At 35.8% G+C, this 19,101-nt stretch overlaps 1 long non-coding RNA gene across 1 annotated transcript in view; it reads left to right on the top strand.

The window, feature by feature from the left end:
• The window catches only part of LOC141276015 (uncharacterized), a 1,017,885-nt gene that overhangs the window by 826,821 nt on the left and 171,963 nt on the right, over positions 1-19,101 (top strand). Inside the window, exon 13 of the long non-coding RNA XR_012324788.1 lies at positions 17,643-17,734. This is a non-coding gene — a long non-coding RNA (uncharacterized lncRNA). The remainder of the gene's footprint in view (positions 1-17,642; positions 17,735-19,101) is intronic.

The following is a 19,101-nucleotide window of genomic DNA, read 5'->3' as shown; positions in this document are numbered from 1 at the left end:
AGAAAGGCCCGAATTCTCTTCATTTCTCTGAAAGCTGAGAGGGGTGAGGAAGCTGCAGAAGAAAAGTTGGAAGCCAACAGAGGTTGGTTCATGAGGTTTAAAGAAAGAAGCCATTTGCATCACATAAAAGTGCAAGGTGAAGCAGCAAGTACTGATGTAGAAGCTGCAGCAAGTTATCCAGAAGATGTAGCTAAGGTAATTAATGAAAGTGGCTACACTAAACAACAGATTTTCAATGTAGACTAAATGGTCTTCTATTTGAAGAAGATGCCATTCAGGACATTCATAGCTAGAGAGGAGAAGTCAATGCCTGGCTTCAAAGCTTCAAAGAACAGGCTGCTTCTCTCGTTAGGGCCTTATGCAGCTGGTGACTTTAAGTGCTCATTTACCATTCCAAATATCCTAGGGCCCTTAAAAATTATGCTAAGTCTACTCTGCCTATGCTCCGTAATGGAACAACAAAGCCTGGATGACTGCACATGTGTTTACAACATGGTTTACTGAATATAAGACCACTGTTGAGAGCTACTGCTCAGAAAAAAAAAAAAATTCCTTTCCAAATATTACTGCTTATTGACAATGCAACCCATCACCCAAGAGCTCTGATGGAGATGTACAAGGAAATTCATGTTGTTTTCATGCCTACTAATACTACACCTATGCGTCAACAGGTAATTTTGTCTTTCAAGTCCTGTTATTTAAGAAATACATTTTGCAAGGCTATAGTGGCCATAGATAGTGATTCTTCTGATGAATCTGGGCAAAGTAAATTTTAAAACCTTTTGGAAAACGTTCACCATTCTATATGCCATTAAGAACATTTGTGAGTCACAGAAAGAGATGAAAATATCAACATTAACAGGAGTTGGAAGAAGTCATTTCCAGTCCTCATGGATGACTTTGAGGGGTTCAAGACTTCAGTGGAGGAAGTAATTGCAGATGTGGTAGAAAAAGCAAGAGAACCAAAATTAGAAGTGGAGCCTGAATATGTGACTGTATTACTGCAGTCTCATGATAAAATTTGAATGAATGAGGAGTTGCTTCTAATGCATGAGCAAAGAAATTGGTTTTTTGAGATAGAATCTACTCATGGTGAAGACTCTGTGAAGACTGTTGAAATGACAACAAATAATTTAGAATATTCCATGAACTTAGCTGATAAATCAACAGCAGAGTTTGAGAGGATTGACTCCAATTATGAAAGAAATCCTACTGTAGGTAAAATGCTACCAAACAGCATTTCACGCTACAGAGAAATTGATCACGAAAGGAAGAATCAATCAATGAAGCAAACTTCCCTGGTGTCTTATTTTAAGAAACTGCCACAGCCATGGCAACCTTCAGCAACCACCACCCTTATCAGTCAGCAGCCCTCAACATTGAGACAAGACCCTCCACGAGCAAAAAGATTATGACTTGCTGAAGGCTCAGATGATGGTTAACATTTTTTCGCAATGAAGTATTTTTAATTAAGTTATGCACATTGTTGTTTTAGACATAATCCTATTGTACACTCAGTAGACTACAATATAGTGTAAACATAACTTTTATGTGCACTGGGAAACCAAAAAATTCATATGACTCTAGTGCAGTCATCTGGAAATGAACCTGTGATATCCCCAAGGTATGCTTGTATTTTGTCATCACACACTTATTGAACACCTACTAGTTGTCAGGCACTGTGCTAGGATGCAAAAATGAATAAGTTGTAGACCTCAGTGTTGGTGGTGTGATAAGGTAGACCTATTTGTATGCAGATGTTGCACTACAAAGTGATATGTGCAAAGATGGTGGACAAAAACATGCAGCAGTAGCCTACAAGAGAGAAGACCTCCACATCCGGAAGCTCTAGCTAGAACAGAGAATAAAGTCCTTTGTCTTACCAAAGAATAAACAATCATCTTCCAAAGAATTCCAATAATTTACAGATCACTCTAGGGTAGGAGCTTTTCCATGCATTTCTGTTCACTGGAAAGGTTCTTATAACCTATAATTAGATTCCACTCAGTTGCAAAACTTCTCATTACTCACTTTCTCAAAATCCCAGACAGTTTCCTTAATCCCAGGTAAAGACCCATCTCCCCAGATATCTATACACAGTGGGACTTGCAAATAAAATTTCCTCTGGCCACTGTGGTTTAGTGGCACATGTTTCCACCAATATTAGTTTCCTAGGATGGCCATAATAAATTACCACAAACTAGGTAGCTTAAAACAGCAGAAATTTATTCTTTCACAGTTCCGGAGGCTAGATATCCAAAATCAAAGTGTCAGCAGGGCCTGCCTACCTTCCAGAGGCTACAGGGGAGAATCCAGTTTTGTCTTTTTCAGTTTCTGGTGGTGCCAGGCATTCCTTGGCTTGTAGTCGCTTCACTCCAGCCTCTGCCTCTGTGGTTACATTACCTCCTGCTTTTCTGTTTGTGTCTCTCCTCTGTTTGTCTCTTATAATGTTACTTGTCATTGGATTTAGGGCATACCCAGAATATCCAGGTTAATCTTCTCATCTTAAGATTCTTAATTTAATTATATCCATGAAGACCCTTTTCCTAAATAAGGTACATTTACACGTTCCAGGGGTTAGGACTTTATATCCTAATATCAATTCACTACACCATCTGCGGCAACCCTCCTTTCCAGCTTGAAACTGTCCTTTGGTTTGTTTTTGAGACATAATGAAGGATTTCATAGAGATTCAGGATCTCTCAGTGAAAAGGAAAGATCCTCTTTAGAAGAGTCAGGACACACCTTTCACTTTGGTGTCACCTGATAGTATTTGCAAAAATCGGGGAACCAGGAGAGATTTTGAAGCAATGTAGAATTGAGAAGCCTGGCAACAGTCTTAGAGAGACATGTATTCCCGAGAATGTCCTGGGATTTCATGGGTGGCTCTGACAAGTGGAACACAGCTTGTTTTTGATAGAGCTGGGATATCAAATGAGTTTATTTTTTTCACTGTAAGCGGCAATGATATATTTGTTAGACCCTCTCTCTAATTCCTAAGCGAGTGGTTTGGCAAACATCCTAAATCTCAGTTTGTATCTTTTAATGCAGTAGGTTCTATAACAGCAGTAAGCTGAGAAACATTTTTATAGAAACCAAAGAGTTCATTTGATACCTTTAAGCACATCCTCATAGGGCTCTAAAATAACCTTATATGCAACCATTATTCACAGTTTACAATTAATATCTTTATTATCCACTGACAAACTCAACCAAGTATATGACATTCTAAACTCATAGTCATTTTTAAAATGTAGTGACTGAGAAATGTTATACATTGTTTCTCTTGCCTTCTCTGAAACTCATTATGGTTTAGCAGCATCTCATAATATTAGATCACTGGCTATGCTCAGTCACATATAGACTTTAAATTATCTCAAGCATTTTCAGAAACAAGAAGATTAAATCACATCAAGGAGTTATTTCAATATGGCATTAACAATTAAAGACACAGCTGAATCTAATTTAACTACTGTTTAATTCACCTAGTGGGTAGTGGCAATAGACTTTAGAGATCCTAATATGTTTAGGCCACATTCTTTGCTTGAATAGCCATCCACATTTGCTAGGATAAAACTATAATGCTTCATTTAACTTTTCTAAAATAGATAATGCTTGGATCTGCTGGAAACCCTGTTGAATTTAATCTATTTTTTAATAATTCTTAAACTACCTATCTTCAAAAAGGTTCGATGATTTATAGTATTAACACATGTTTAAGAAACAAAATTATTATTAATTCTTTAAACATCTTTATTGGGGTATAATTGCTTTACAATGGTGTGTTAGTTTCTGCTTTATAACAAAGTGAATCATCTATACATATTATCCCCATATCTCCTCCCTCTTCTGTCTCCCTCTCACCTTCCATATCCCACCCCTCTAGGTGGACACAAAGCACCAACCTGATCTCCCTGTGCTATGTGGCTGCTTCCCACTAGCTATCTATTTTACATTTGGTAGTATGTATAAGTCCATGCCACTCTCTCACTTCATCAGAGCTTACCCTTCCCCCTCCCCATGTCCTCAAGTCCATTCTATACGTCTGCGTCTTTATTCCTGTCTTGCCCCAGGGTTCTTCATAAACATTTTTTTTTTTTAGATTCCATATATATGTGTTAGCATACGGTATTTGTTTTTCTCGTTCTGACTTACTTCACTCTGTATGACAGTCTCTAGGTCCAACCACCTCACTACAAACAACTCAATTTTGTTTCTTTTTATGGCTGAGTAATATTCCATTGTATATATGTGCCACATCTTCTTTATCCATTCATCAGTCAATGGACACTTAGGTTGCTTCCACGTCTTGGCTATTGTAAATAGAGCTGCAATGAACATTGTGGTACATGTCTCTTTTTGAATTATAGTTTTCTCGGGGTATATGCCCAGTAGTGGGATTGCTGGGTCATATGGTAGTTCTATTTGTAGTTTTATAAGGAACCTCCGTACTGTTCTCTATAGTGGCTGTGTCAATTTACATTCCCACCAACAGTACAATGGGGTTCCCTTTTCTCCACACCCTCTCCAGCATTTATTGTTTGTAGATTTTTTGATGATGGTCTTTCTGACTGGTGTGAGGTGATATCTCATTGTAGTTTTGATTTGCATTTCTCTAATGATTAGTGATGTTGAGCATCCTTTCATATGTTTCTTGGCAATCTGTATATCTTCTTTGGAAAAATGTCTATTTAGATCTGCCCATTTTTGTACTGGGTTGTTTTTTTGATATTGAGCTGCATGAGCTGCTTGTAAATTTTGGAGATTAATTCTTTGTCAGTTGCTTCCTTTGCAAATATTTTCTCCCATTCTGTTGGTTGTCTTTTCATCTTGTTTATGGTTTCCTTTGCTGTGCAAAAGCTTTCAAGTTTCATTAGGTCCCATTTGTATATTTTTGTCTTTATTTCCATTTCTGTAGGGGGTGGGTCAAAAAGCATCTTGCTATGATTTATGTCACAGAATGTTCTGCCTATGTTTTCCTCTAAGAATTTTATAGTGTCTGGCCTTACATAGAGGCCTTTAATACATTTTGAGTTTCTTTTTGTGTATGGTGTTAGGGAGTGTTCTCATTCCATTCTTTTACATGTAGCTGTCCAGTTTTCCCAACACCAATTACTGAAGAGGCTGTCTTTTCTCCTTTTTATATTCTTGCCTCCTTTATGAAAAATAAGGTGACCATATGTGCGCAGGTTTATCTCTGGGCTTTCTATCCTTTTCCATTGATCTGTATTTCTGTTTTTGTGCCAGTACCATACTGTCTTGATTGTTATAGCTTTGTAGCATAGTCTGAAGTTCAGGAGCCTGATTCCTCCAGCTCCATTTTTCTTTCTCAAGATTGCTTTGGCTATTCGGGGTCTTTTGTGTTTTCCATACAAATTGTGAATTTTTTTGTTCTAGTTCTGTGAAAAATGGCATCGGTAGTTTGATAGGGATTGCACTGAATCTGTAGATTGTTTTGGGTTGTATAGTCATTTTCACAATGTTGATTCTTCCAATCCAAGAACATGGTATATCTCTCCCTCTGTTTGTATCATTAATTTCTTTCATCAGTATCTTATAGTTTTCTGCATACAGGTCTTTTGTCTCCTTACATAGGTTTATTCCTAGGTATTTTATTCTTTTTCTTGCAATGGTAAATGGGAGTGTTTCCTGAATTTCTCTTTCAAATTTTTCGTCATTAGTATATAGGAATGCAACAGATTTCTGTGCATTAATTTTGTATCCTGCTTCTTTACCAAATTCATTGATTAGCTCTAGTTGTATTCTGGTAGCATCTTTAGGATTCTCTATGTATAGTATCATGTCATCTGCAAACAGTGACAGCTTTACTTCTTCTTTTCCGATTTGGATTTCCTTTCTTTCTTTTTCTTCTCTGAATGCTGTGGCTAAAACTTCCAAAACTATGTTGAATAATAGTGGTGAGAATGGATAACCTTGTCTTGTTCCTGATCTTAGAGGAAGTGGTTTCAGTTTATCACCATTGAGAATGATGTTGGCTGTGGGTTTGTCATATATGGCCTTTATTATTTTGAGGTAAGTTCCCTCTATGCCTACTTTCTGGAGGGTTTTTATCATAAATGGGTGTTGAATTTTGTCAAAAGCTTTTTTTGCATCTACTGAGATGGTCATATGGGTTTTTCCTTCAATTTGTTAATATGGTTTATCACATTGATTGATTTGCATATACTGAAGAATCCTTGCACTCCTGGTATAAACCCTACTTGATCATGGTGTATGATCCTTTTAATGTGCTATTGGATTCTGTTTGCTAGTATTTTGTTGAAGGTTTTTGTATCTATGTTCATCAGTGATATTGGCCTGTAGTTTTCTTTCTTTTTAACATCTTTGTCTGGTTTTGGTATCAGGGTGATGGTGGCTTCATAGAATGAGTTTGGGAGTGTTCCTCCCTCTGCTATATTTTGGAAGATTTTGAGAAGGATAGGTGTTAGCTCTTCTCTAAAAGTTTGATAAAATTTGCCTGTGAAGCCATCTGGTCCTAGGCCTTTGTTTGTTGAAAGATTTTTTTATTACAGTCTCAGTTTCAGTGCTGTGATTGGTGTGTTTATATTTTCTATTTCTTCCTGGGTTAGTCTCAGAAGGTTGTGCATTTCTAAGAATTTATCCATTTCTTCCAGGTTGTCCATTTTATTGGCATACAGTTGCTGTAGTAATCTCTCATGATCCTTTGTATTTTTGCAGTGTCAATTATTACTTCTCCTTTTTCATTTCTAATTCTATTGATTTGAGTCTTCTCCCTTTTTTTATTGATGAGTGTGGCTAGTGGTTTATCGATATTGTTTATCTTCTCAAAGAATCAGCTTTTACTTTTATTGATCTTTGCTATTGTTTCCTTCATTTCTTTTTCATTATGATTTCTTTTCTCCTGCTAAATTTGGGGTTTTTTTGTTCTTCTTTCTCGAATTGCTTTAGGTGTAATTTAGGTTGTTTATTTGAGATTTGAGGTAGGATTGTATTTCTATAAACCTCCCTCTTAGAACTGCTTTTGCTGCATCCCATAGGTTTTGGGTCGTCGTGTTTTGATTGTCATTTGTTTCTAGGTATTTTTTGATTTCCTCTTTGATTTCTTCAGTGATCTCTTGCTATTAAGTGCTATATTGTTTAGCCTCCATGTGTTTTGTATTTTTACAGATTTTTTCCTGTAATTGGTATCTAGTCTCATAACGTTGTGGTCAGAAAAGATACTTGATACAATTTCAATTTTTTTGAGTTTACCAAGGCTTGATGTGACCCAAGATATGATCTACAATGTTGTACAAGTACTTGATAAGAAAGTGTATTCTGTTGTTTTTGGTTGGATTGTCCTATAAATATCAGTAAGTCCATCTTTTTTAATGTATCATTTAAAGCTTGTGTTTCCTTATTTAGTTTCATTTTGGATGATCTGTCCAGTGGTGAAAGTGGGGTGTTAAAGTCCCCTACTATGATTGTGTTACTGTCAATTTCTCCTTTTATGGCTGTTAGCATTTGCCTTATGTATTGAGGTGCTCTTATGTTGGGTGCATAAATATTTACAATTGTTATATCTTCTGCTTGGATTGATCCCTTGATCATTATGTAGTGTCCTTCTTTGTCTCTTGTAATAGTCTTTGTTTTAAAGTCTATTTTGTCTGATATGAGAATTGCTACTCCAGCTTTCTTTTGATTTCCATTTGCATGGAATATCTTTTTCCTTCCCCTCACTTTCAGTCCGTATGAGTCCCTAGGTCTGAAGTGGGTCTCTTGTAGACAGCATGTATACAGATCTTGTTTTTGTATCCATCAGCCAGTCTATGTCTTTTGGTGGGAGCATTTAATCCATTTACATTTAAGGTAATTATCGATATGTGTGTTCCTATTACCATTTTCTTAAGTGTTTTGGGTTTGTTATTTTAGATCTTTTCCTCCTTTTGTGTTTCCTGCCTAGAGCAGTTCCTCTGGAATTTGTTGAAAAGCTGGTTTTGTGGTGCTGAATTCTCTTAGCTTTTGTTGTCTGTAAAGATTTTAATTTCTCCATCGAATCTGAATGAGATCCTTGCTGGGTAGAGTAATCTTGGTTGTAGGTTTTTCTCTTTCATGACTTTAAATATGTCCTGTGACTCCCTTCTGGCTTGCAGAGTTTCTGCTGAAAGATCAGCCGTTAACCTTATGGGGATTCCCTTATATGTTATTTGTTGTTTTTCCCTTGCTGCTTTTAATATTTTTTCTTTGTATTTAATTTTTGATAGTTTGATTAATATGTGTCTTGGAGTGTTTCTTCTTGGATTTATCCTGTATGGGACTCTGAATTTCCTGGACTTGATTGACTATTTCCTTTCCCATATTAGGGAAGTTTTCAACTATAATCTCTTCAAATATTTTCTCAGTCCCTTTCTTTCTCTCTTCTATTTCTGGGACCCCTATAATTCAAATATTGGTTTGTTTAATATTGTTCCAGAGGTCTCTGAGACTGTCCTCAATTCTTTTCAATCTTTTTTCTTTATTCTGCTCTGCAGTAGTTATTTCCAGTATTTTATCTTCCAGGTCACTTATCAGTTCTTCTCACTCGGTTATTCTGCTATTGATTTTTTTTAGACAATTTTTAATTTCATTTATTGTGTTGTTCATCACTGTTTGTTTGCTCTTTAGTTCTTCTAGTTCCTTGTTAAACAGTTCTTGTATTTTCTCCATTCTCTTTCCAAGATTTGGATCATCCTTACTACCATAACTCTGAATTCTTTTATCAAGTAAACTGCCTATTTCCTCTTCATTTGTTTGGTCTGGTGGATTTTTACCTTGCTCCTTCATGTGCTGTGTGTTTCTCTGTCTTCTCATTTTGCTTAACTTACTGTGTTTGGGGAACACTGTAGTTTTTGCATCTATAGAAATAATTCTTGGTTTAAATACAGAGATGTTTGTTAAAGTACCTTTTTATGTTTCTTGAAAAACTGTAGTTGGACTCGTTCAGTGCTTCCTCAAAGTTTTTTTCTTTTGTTTTGTTTTTAGTAAGTATCACCAAAGTGAAGATGCAGCAGCTAAACTTAAAAAACAGGGGAAAAAAAGAAAAAAGCTGTGTTGCTTCTGGAAGAGTCTTTTTTTTTTTTTTTTTTTTTTTTTTGCGGTACGTGGGCCTCTCACTGTTGTGGCCTCTCCCGTTGCGGAGCACAGGCTCCGGACGCGCAGGCTCAGCGGCCATGGCTCACGGGCCCAAGCCGCTCCGCGGCATGTGGGATCTTCCCGGACCCGGGCACGAACCCGTGTTCCCTGCATCGGCAGGCGGACTCTCAACCACTGCGCCACCAGGGAAGCCCTGGAAGAGTCTTTTAAAACAGTCCCTGAGTTCAGAAAATTGTAAACCTGTTTCTTTTAAACATTAGATTCTCAAGTGAGATTTTGTTCACTTTGGGGTCCTAGATGTGTGAGAAGGACTGCTGATAATCTGTCATAAAAATGTCACAGTCAAAGCTCCATCTTTTTCTTTAAGTTTCCATCCTACTTTACTAAAGAAGTGGTTCAAAAGGGTGCCTTCAGAGAAGGCCATTTTTTCGTTAATGAAAACTATGTTTAAATTCACTCAGGCTCTTCTTCAGACATTAAATTAGTGTTCTGGTGTGTTCTGCCATAAACTATGGACAATTTTGGGCCTAAAATACCAGAGTGTGATCTCTGGGGAAGGTCACGCTCTCAGCAGAACTACAGTCTGATAGACACACTTTAGAAGAATCCTTCAAAGGATATTTATTACATCGTTCAACACCATAATAATCCATATTAAGATCCCACAAAAGCCTGAAGACCAACAGTAGAAATAATTATTTATAAAAAGTTATTTCCAAATGAATTACTTTAGAAAATATTGTCATTTCAGTAGGGTTTAGGAAATTTCTAAGATTATTTTATATGCTCAGAATGTAGATTATTTTAGGTAACTATGTCAGTTATATATGTGAATTCTGACTAATGAATAATGAGGAATATTTTAGAATAATGACTAATGGACTAATTCTTATTAACTTATGAAGATGTATTCAGCCAAGTGTACCAGTGTTAAGTGGTGCTCTCATGAATATTCTCAATTATTTAGGTTTATAAATTTAGAGTTGATTATTTTCAAGTAAACATATTATTCATGAAGTTCCGAATTATCACATTTTCCCAAGAATCACATTTTTATTGCATGCATGCAAGTTTATAAAAAATCCTTTTCTTTGGTTATTAATAAAACATATCTGGCATACACATTGGCAGCTGACACATTAGTATCAAAAGTGTGACTAAATTGATTACTAACATTTCTGCTCCCTTAGGATTATGGACTCTTCATTGGATGTTAAAAGAATAAAAAATGCTATTCTGGTCATTCCTTAAAATGCTTGGTTATGAGAAAAATTGAAGCTTATCTACCATGAGTTCTTTTTTACACAAAAATGAATTTATTTCCTGAGTGATTAAAGACCATGTGTTGGCAGAGTTAGTTCCTCTTTTAAAAATATTCCATGATAAGTACATCAGACACAGATTATTCTTTAGCAAGATTGTTATCCTACTTTTGAAAAACTGACAATAATGTCTTACTTAAATCTTGTTATAGGTCTATGTATTATTATGTCTTACCAGGACACTGAAAAGGCTTCTTTGTGGTTTATATTTGAGCAGACAAATCAGTTTTTTTCCCTCCATTAGAAAACAGTCACATTAATAACAGTTTACAGTTATGGTCTCAGAATAAATGGGCACCATGCAGACATTTAAATCATGCCATCTATTTAGTTTGGGTGCTTAACAGAGTTCTATATCATAAGCACAGCTCTATTACTAAACTATGCAGGCAATCATTGAACAATGTTATTTTTATGTAGAATTTTTTATTTAGGTAAAATATTTTGTTTATATTCCAATTTATACTTGATGTAGATTTGATTGCATGCTATTTTTTATGGCCGTGTTGACATGCCTTGATACAAAATTGTTCAGAATAAGTTGTCATAGAGTTAATAAGAACTGATTTCTGCCTAACATAGCTTCTACCCAAAGCATAAATTAGCTATTCACTTTAAATTGCTTGATCAAAAAGACAACAGTTTCTAAAAGCTTCCCTTGAAATTTTCTGGAAAATATACAGTGGAATTCATGTTGTAATGCAAAAGGTCTCAAGAAAATACATTCTTGAAGAATTTCTTACTTCAGTGTACCATCATTATAGTGTTGTACTCCATTGCTTTTGGCTGATAAAGTTATCAAGATAACTTTAAAATTCAATATGTTCTCAGTAAATATTTTTACCTAGTAATCTCTGAACACTTCCTGGCAAAAAACTAAGTCCTTGACTAAAAAACATAAATTTCTGACTTATGTCCCTTTTCCTTCCCAATTCTCTGTCTCTTTGCCTCTGTGTAGATGTGTGTGGAACTCTTGATATAGAGAGAATAGAACAGTAAAAAAGAAGCTAGAAATGAGTTAAACATAAAATTTGGTATTAAGGAGCTGAAAATAAGGCAAAGAAACTAAAAATTTGTATACATTACATACAATAACATAGTGGGAATAATGGGATGTGAGTGGAGGGATAAGGGAGGAAATCCATTAGGCAACCTCAAAACAAGAAAGTTAAGAAAGATAATAGTGTCAGCCTCTTGCAGATCAATTAAAGAGTGGGAATTGAGCCAATGTTAGAAGGGAAGAATAGTACTATAATCTTCTTTTGAAAACAATGGCAATGGGCCATTTATCCTGTTGGTTTTACCTCGGGCTGGTGTCCAGCCTAGACAATTAATAAAATATTCTTGTTAAGGCACTGGCAACTTTATCTTGCCGCTGTTAGCAAAGTGTCACTAACAACTATGTGCACAGATCTGATCCATATTCTAAGTTTAAATGAAGTGAAAACGTAAAAATCCAATGCAATTGTAAAGAAACAAGTTAGTAGACAATGGAGATGGATCTTTGCTCTTTCTTGGGGCAAACATGTTGAATGGAAGGACAATTCAACCTGATATTTTCATGATAATGACCATTTTTACAATGAAATATCCAGATGATATCTGGGTATCTGAATGGATAAGTAAGGTAGATTATTTATGGCTCCAAACAACTGGATATTTGGAGGTCCAAGTACATTGGTCCTAACAAATGCCAAGGTAAAATAACCTAAGTAAATGTGTTTTTGGTTTGTTTTTTAACATATTTATTGGAGTATAATTGCTTTACAATGGTGTGTTAGTTTCTACCGTATAACAAAGTGAATCAGCTATACATATACATACATTCCCATAATAAAAAATATATAGTACATTCTGTCCTATGCCAATAATATGTCTGAATTAGAACCAGTATTTGATATTCTCTCTATTTCTCTAAGTATTTTGAAGAGCAAAGGACAACGAATACATTAGAGTTTTTTAATTACAAGGAATCCTTCAATATTTTTGCTTTCCTGTGGTTTAATCCCAATTTATTTTTATTCCCCCCAATAAATTTTTTACTAATATTAACATTGGCATTATAAACAATGTATTTTATAATTTATATACATTTATAATAAAATTCAGGTAATTAACTTTTTAATATATTATTTGATGGAACACATTTTGTTTTTCATTTGTTCTCTTTCTTTTTTTAAGAGTATTGAAGTTGCTTATTTCTGAAAATTCTTGTACTCTACAATGTTAGCCACAATTGGGTCAGTTTAATCTCTTTCAAAATCAGGATCCTATCCAAGAACAAACAAGTCGCTCTCATTATTTTAGTCACAGTACATAAACACTGGGGAAATGTATTCAATGCTTTCTGTCAGAGTTCTTTCAGTCATCAAAAAATACACTGAATGGAGTCTAAACAATATGATTGTAAATTTCTGATAAAGATCCATTTATTTCCATCAGCCTAAATCTTAGAGATTTTATATAACATGATGGTTCACCAAATACTAAAGGTTTGATGTGTGTGTTGAAGTTCAGTGAAAATCTAATTTCTTCTCCATACTGTTTTGTGTTAGAGAAGAAAGACTTTAAAAGGTTAACTTGGCAAATGGTATCCTTTGTTGCCTTTTCTTCTAATGGAAAATTGATACATTCCCCCAGTAATTTTTATAATGATGGAAAACTTACCGTGTTTAATTATCAAACTTACCACTTATATGCATACCCATACCTAATATGAAAATGAGAGTACAAAATTCTGAAGATTTTAGTTCCATTACCATAACAGATTAGACTACTCTTCTGGAGACTTGGTTTTGTCAAAAGAATAAGAAACACATACTCAAATACAGAAAACAGTAGAGAGGCAATAAGTAACCACTGAAGTGTGGCTGCCATATTTAATGTTTTATGTGCTATGTCTCCAGATAGCTTAGAGAGTAGAGATAGTGGAGTCCCCCCAAGCAGTGTGCCTTACTTATATACTAACATGGCATTATCACTTCAAATTAAATAAATTTTTAAAATAAGGATTATTTAAAAATCTGTAGTTTAATCAAGAGCTTGAAGATAAGCTGCAAATTTTCTAAAACTAGCCTCTGTCTCTACCTTACTCTAGTTATTTTAAGTTTTCTTTTATGAAGAAGTCTAATGAGATTTTGCACAAAAGTAACACTCTCAGAAATATATAATGATACGGAATCTTCAGAGTAGTTAAGGGTTTTTTGAGTCAACTACATTATTTTGCAGGATTATTTCATGCAGTGTTTATTTTCACCAGGGGATTTTTATTTGCTGTTGTAGTTGTATGAAGTAATGAAAATACCTTCTGGTCCTTTAAATAAGTAAATTCCTATATCCGACTTACCTAGCAGTAGTTCTTTTAGCAATTATGTGGCAAAACAAAGGACATTTCTTCTATATACAAAAGCTATGTTTCAATCCACGGATTGTTGTTGCGTTCCAAGATATTAGGTATAAATCCAGTTTATCCTTATAAAATATTCCCAGTGAAATTAGGTGGAGTCCTGATTGATTTAATACTGAAGAGTCTGGCTTACTGTAGTAAAGGCAGTTGAAAATTATATGAAATAATTGAAATTGGAATGGGACACACCCATAATGCTAAGCAGAAAGCAATATAATTAAAACCACACTGATATATCATATGACCTTGACCTAAATGGAATCAGTCTTGGACAATTCAGCAAGGGCTGTTTATCTTTGTTTTTTAATATTTGTGCTCATCCTTCTTCAGTCCTAAGAAGAAAGTCAAATGGCTTATTTTTCTTGGAAAACATCCAAACATCTGTATGTGGATTTCTACTCTCCTAACGATCCAAGTAGAATGTAGGTCACTTCCTTACATACGTGAAACTCTGTATACAGACTCTACAAAGTGGGGCAAAACCTCATTTAATTTAGAGTGTGGCTATATGACTTAATAAATAAAGGTCATATCCAAATTTTTTTATACTCAAGTTTAAACTTTTCTATTTTACCATAATTGCTAACATTTAATGACTGTTTATTTTTAATTTAAAATAATTCATTTTACACCTGATAATGATAAAGAGAATTCAACTGCTCTTATTAAATTTTTTCCTACTTCTCATTCATCCCAGTCTGTCTATACGACAAGAGATCCTTCTGCACAGTCATGGGACACCCCTGCCTGCATGTCCAGGCTTTGTCCACACCCCTGTAAACAGCTACCCTGTAGCCACCCTTTGGGCCTAGAGGCACGTACTCACTGGAGTATGATTGGCCCTCAGAGGGTAGCTAGGGAAAGAGCCTGCAGGGCCTCTGGATGTGGGCATGGGGCACTCATGTCAGAGTTCCTGGTTCCTGGAGTGTGGTTTAGAAATGGTGGCAGGAGGTTGTAGCCACTGGTTGAGCGGGTGTCCTTGGGCCATCAGATGCCTAACACCACACAAAGAGACAACTGGAGGAGGATCAGAGCAGGCTTCTCTGAAATATGAAGGCCCAGGATAGGGGCACTAGTACCTGAGAATATAGATCTGGGAAATGAGAGTTCCAGACTAAGGTGGTGAGCTGTGTCGGCCCTTTGGAGTTCAAGCAGAAACAGCTTTGGCAAGAAGTGGGGTAACGTAAAGGTTGTGCACTCCACAAGGAACTAGAGAGAGCAGGATTCGACACCTGTATTTTATAAGTTGGACTCCTTGCACTTTTAATATTCTTTGTATTTATTCCTTTGGGCATTTTTTCTCTTTAGTACTTAGCTATCTATTTTGTATTTCTAGGCCTAACTTAGCTGTGCTACAGAGAACTGGCTTATCTATACTTGCGTCAGAGCTTTTAGGGGACAGTAGCTCCAGGTGCATGCAAGGCATGAGGGAAATAATCAAAGGAAGTGGAAATTTGGGAGGCAGTGAGGATATTTACTGGATGATGGTTATACATGTACTATGGAATCCAAGTTGGAAAAGAAGGGTGTGTAAGAGAGGAGGAGATTAATGGATAAGAGAAAAATGATGGAGTCAATACATTTGAAATTTGTGAACTAGGAGTTAAAGTGGTGATGTAAATCTGTTAGTTTTTTTGGTTGGAAACCAAGAAAGTAACCCTGACTCCCTTAAACATTAAAAAAAAATTAAAAACTGTAACAAAGCCCTGGAAAATGCAGAACAGAAACTCATGGGAAGTCTAGGAGAGGTCCACGAGATGACTCAGTGAAACCACCATTCATAGTGGTTTATCTTTGCTCATTTATATTTCCTAAATTTCCAAGAAAAAGACTTTTTTTTTGCTGACTTTAAAGTGCATTTATAAATTTCTCCTCATTGATTGTTCATGTACATTCAGGGGACAGGGCTGATAACAATAATTTAATAACTAGGGAATTAACCACTTGAGCAAGAGAGCTGGATGAACAGGAGTTTATGGTCAGAGTGGAATATTAGAAACTGTGATTTCAGAAAGGGTGCAATTTCTGCTGATGACAAGGAGTAATAAGGGGTGGTGGCTGAGTTCTGCAGAAAAAGTCCTAGTCAAGGAATCATGGTCACTTGTTCCATATTGAACAAAGGAAGAGACAAAGAATGTTTCTGGTCTGAGATATGGGAAGAATTGAAGCAGCAGTAATCAGAATGAAGGTTGTCTACCAGAAGAGCTAATTGGAGGGCGTGGAAAGAACAGACGGGGAATTATGTGGCTTAAAAATGCTAAATAAAATGCAGTGCATTATATGGAGAAATGGAGACAAATGAGGGGAAATGGGGAGACACAGCACAGGTCTCAGCCCTGCCCTGGCTTCAGTAACCTATTGTTCTTTTGATCACTCCAGGTCTCTGTTTTATTCTTGTAGTTCTCCTGTGCCCTCCCATACCTTTGTTCTTAGTGTTTTGATAAATAAACCCTTCTCAAATTATTCCAATTTGAGTGTACTATTGATTTCCCGTTAGGACCCTAAATGATACATCAGCTAATTTAAAATATTTTATCTCATTTTTCTCTATTATATATTATGGTTAATGATAATGATCAACTTTGTAATTACTAATAATCAAGCAGTATGCATATATTACATAATAATAGACATTATATTATTTAATTATATTATTTAATCTGTGAGGTAGGTTGTGTTCTCTTCATATTATAGGTGAGAAAACTAAGACTCAAAGATATTGTTATATAGTCAGTAAGTTGCAAAACCAGTCTGGGTCCAGTATTTGTTTTCTTAAATACAAGTATTGGATTGACTCTCACAAAAGGGGATACCAAACTGAGTAAGCTTTACCTCTGCCCTTAGTAAGAGTAACAGCTATTTGGTAAAATAACTAATTAACTAAAAATAATTAATTAATGTACGGTGTGTGTGTGTTTGTGTGTGTGTATCCTTCAAAGGATAAACTGGCTATCCTAGGTATGGAAGAAACCCACTTGAAAACTTTCCCAAAGCCCATCAAAATAGGTCATTACTTTGAGAAGTTGGCTTGATGAAAGCAACATTTACTTGAGTAAGTGTCTGCAGTGAGAAGTTTAAGCCATTCTCTATACACAGACAACCACATAGGAAAACAGCTCAGTAAATTCAAAGCATGAAGATCAAAGTTGTTATGATTACATTTTATTTCCATTTCACCTTACCTTACTGTGCATGCTTATTATTTTATGCTGTTTATACAGTCCATTACCTACTCCCTCTAGTTCTGAGGTCAGAGAAATGGCATTTCCCCTTTAGAGCATTACTACCTCACGCTCTATAATTGGCTAGTGGAATTAGAGATTTTGTGGTTATGGGAACAGAAAATTCCCCCCTTCAGCAAAAATGCAGAATTGTCATGGTACAATTTACTTTCACTCATTCAAGCATTATTCAGACTTACTGATTTTTTAAAATTTCTTTCATTTTAAAAAAATTTGAGGTATTTTCTATTAAATTGGGCCGGCAGAAAACTATAAGATATATTTAAAACTTGGAGAAATTCCAGACACTATTAATCCAGACACTTTTGTTTTGAAAAGAATCCTTAGACATCATTTACAATTCACAGGACAGTTGTTTTCACATAGGGGAAGTTGTTATCTGCCAAAGTCATATCAAAGATAACACACAATATCTGACAGGACAGAAAATTAGAGAGGTAATGTTCTTTGAGTTTTGAATTTTTATTTTATCTTTAAAAATGTAAATATGTTCTTATAAAATAGCTCATCTATGATTTGGCATTTCTGTTGTCAATAATTTATAGAAAGTGAGAACAGCAGTTGGCTTATTTTTTTCAGGAAACTTTTCTGAAGACAACAGAACTGGAAAACTAAATTGAACAATCTTACCACCCTCAAAGGACATTTCTTAGGAGCAGAAGCCCAGACATGTAAGTTTTTCCTTGGTAATCTTGTTAATAATAACTCTTAACCACTGGCGACAAGGGGACTTTTCCGTTCAGTACCATCAAAGGCAGTTGAAATTAAGGACACTGAAAATGAAGGAGTTGGGTTGGGTGGAGGGCAGCCACTAATATACTCTAATTCATATTTAACCAGACAGTGATAAAAAAAAACTTGCTTTCCTATTCATATAAATTGGATAGTTCATATAGGCTTTTTTTCTATTATAGGTTGGATTTGTAAAGAGTTAGTTTCTGTTACTTCTCCTGGTTACTGTGACTCTGCAGAATGAAACTAGAAATTCTGAAGGCTTGTGGCATGTGTTTGCATGCCTGAGTGTGTCACATGGGTGAAGAGGGAGACAGAGAGAGAAAAGCTCGTGAGCTGGTAGATGGAGCCAGTGTTCTCCAAGATGAACTCTTATGGGGGAGCCTTCTTGGATTTAGATGATTCCAAGCACAGCCTTCATTTCACTCTGATATCTTGTAATGTTGGGCTTTTTCTGTGCCAGTAGCATTCTTGAAAGCTATAAACACAAGCGAGAAGAACTGTTTATCGGTCAGGCCAAATGAGTTTTGTTTGTGGATGTTCTATGCACTGTGGAGGAAACAAAAAGGCTGTGAGGCCAGAAGTGCTGAGAACTGAGGTGCCAAGAACACCAGAGCGCATAGGGCAACTAGGGATGGGCTAGAACACAAAGGAGTTTATAATCAAGCCAGGTGAACTCTAAAACTTCATTCGTTGGGGAGGCTGGAGATTGGACTTAAGTTCAACTTCAATTTTTCCAGACATGCGGGCTCTTTTGGGCAAGTTTAATCCACGTGGACCTCAGTTTATTCTTCCATGTAATGAGGGATATCTTCTAGTCAGGGATAAAAAATATATGCATGTAGCTGAGTCTTCCCTGTTTCTCCACCCATGTGGCCAGTAAGCTAGGATGATCACACCTTTTCCTGCAGAACCCAGAGAGTGCTTAGAAGCCTTCTCAACATGATTTGCAAGAAGTAACTATCACTTGATTGGAGCTAGTGTGTGAAGTGAAACCAATTCACCATTCAGGGCCTGATTGATCTTTGACATCTGAATTTATGAATCCAAAATAGGTTGTACGTGATCTGTGTCACACGTTTGGCATAAAAATAAACAGAAAAACAATGTCTTAAATTACAGCCTTTATGGGCAACAAACTGCTTTAGCTTAAACCTATTCTAAAAGAACTGGTTTCTCAATTTTCAGTACACATCAAAATCACCTGGAAAGATTTTTGAAAACAGCAATGCCCAAGTTTTATCCTCAGAGATTCTGATTCTGTTTTCCTGGGGGTGGGTCCCAAGTATCACTTTTTTTTTAAGCA

Source organism: Tursiops truncatus, chromosome 12 (assembly GCF_011762595.2).
Source record: "Tursiops truncatus isolate mTurTru1 chromosome 12, mTurTru1.mat.Y, whole genome shotgun sequence".
NCBI lineage: Eukaryota > Metazoa > Chordata > Mammalia > Artiodactyla > Delphinidae > Tursiops > Tursiops truncatus.
The sequence above is the reverse complement of the archived record's forward strand: the minus strand, read 5'-3'. Positions and strand labels throughout refer to the sequence as shown.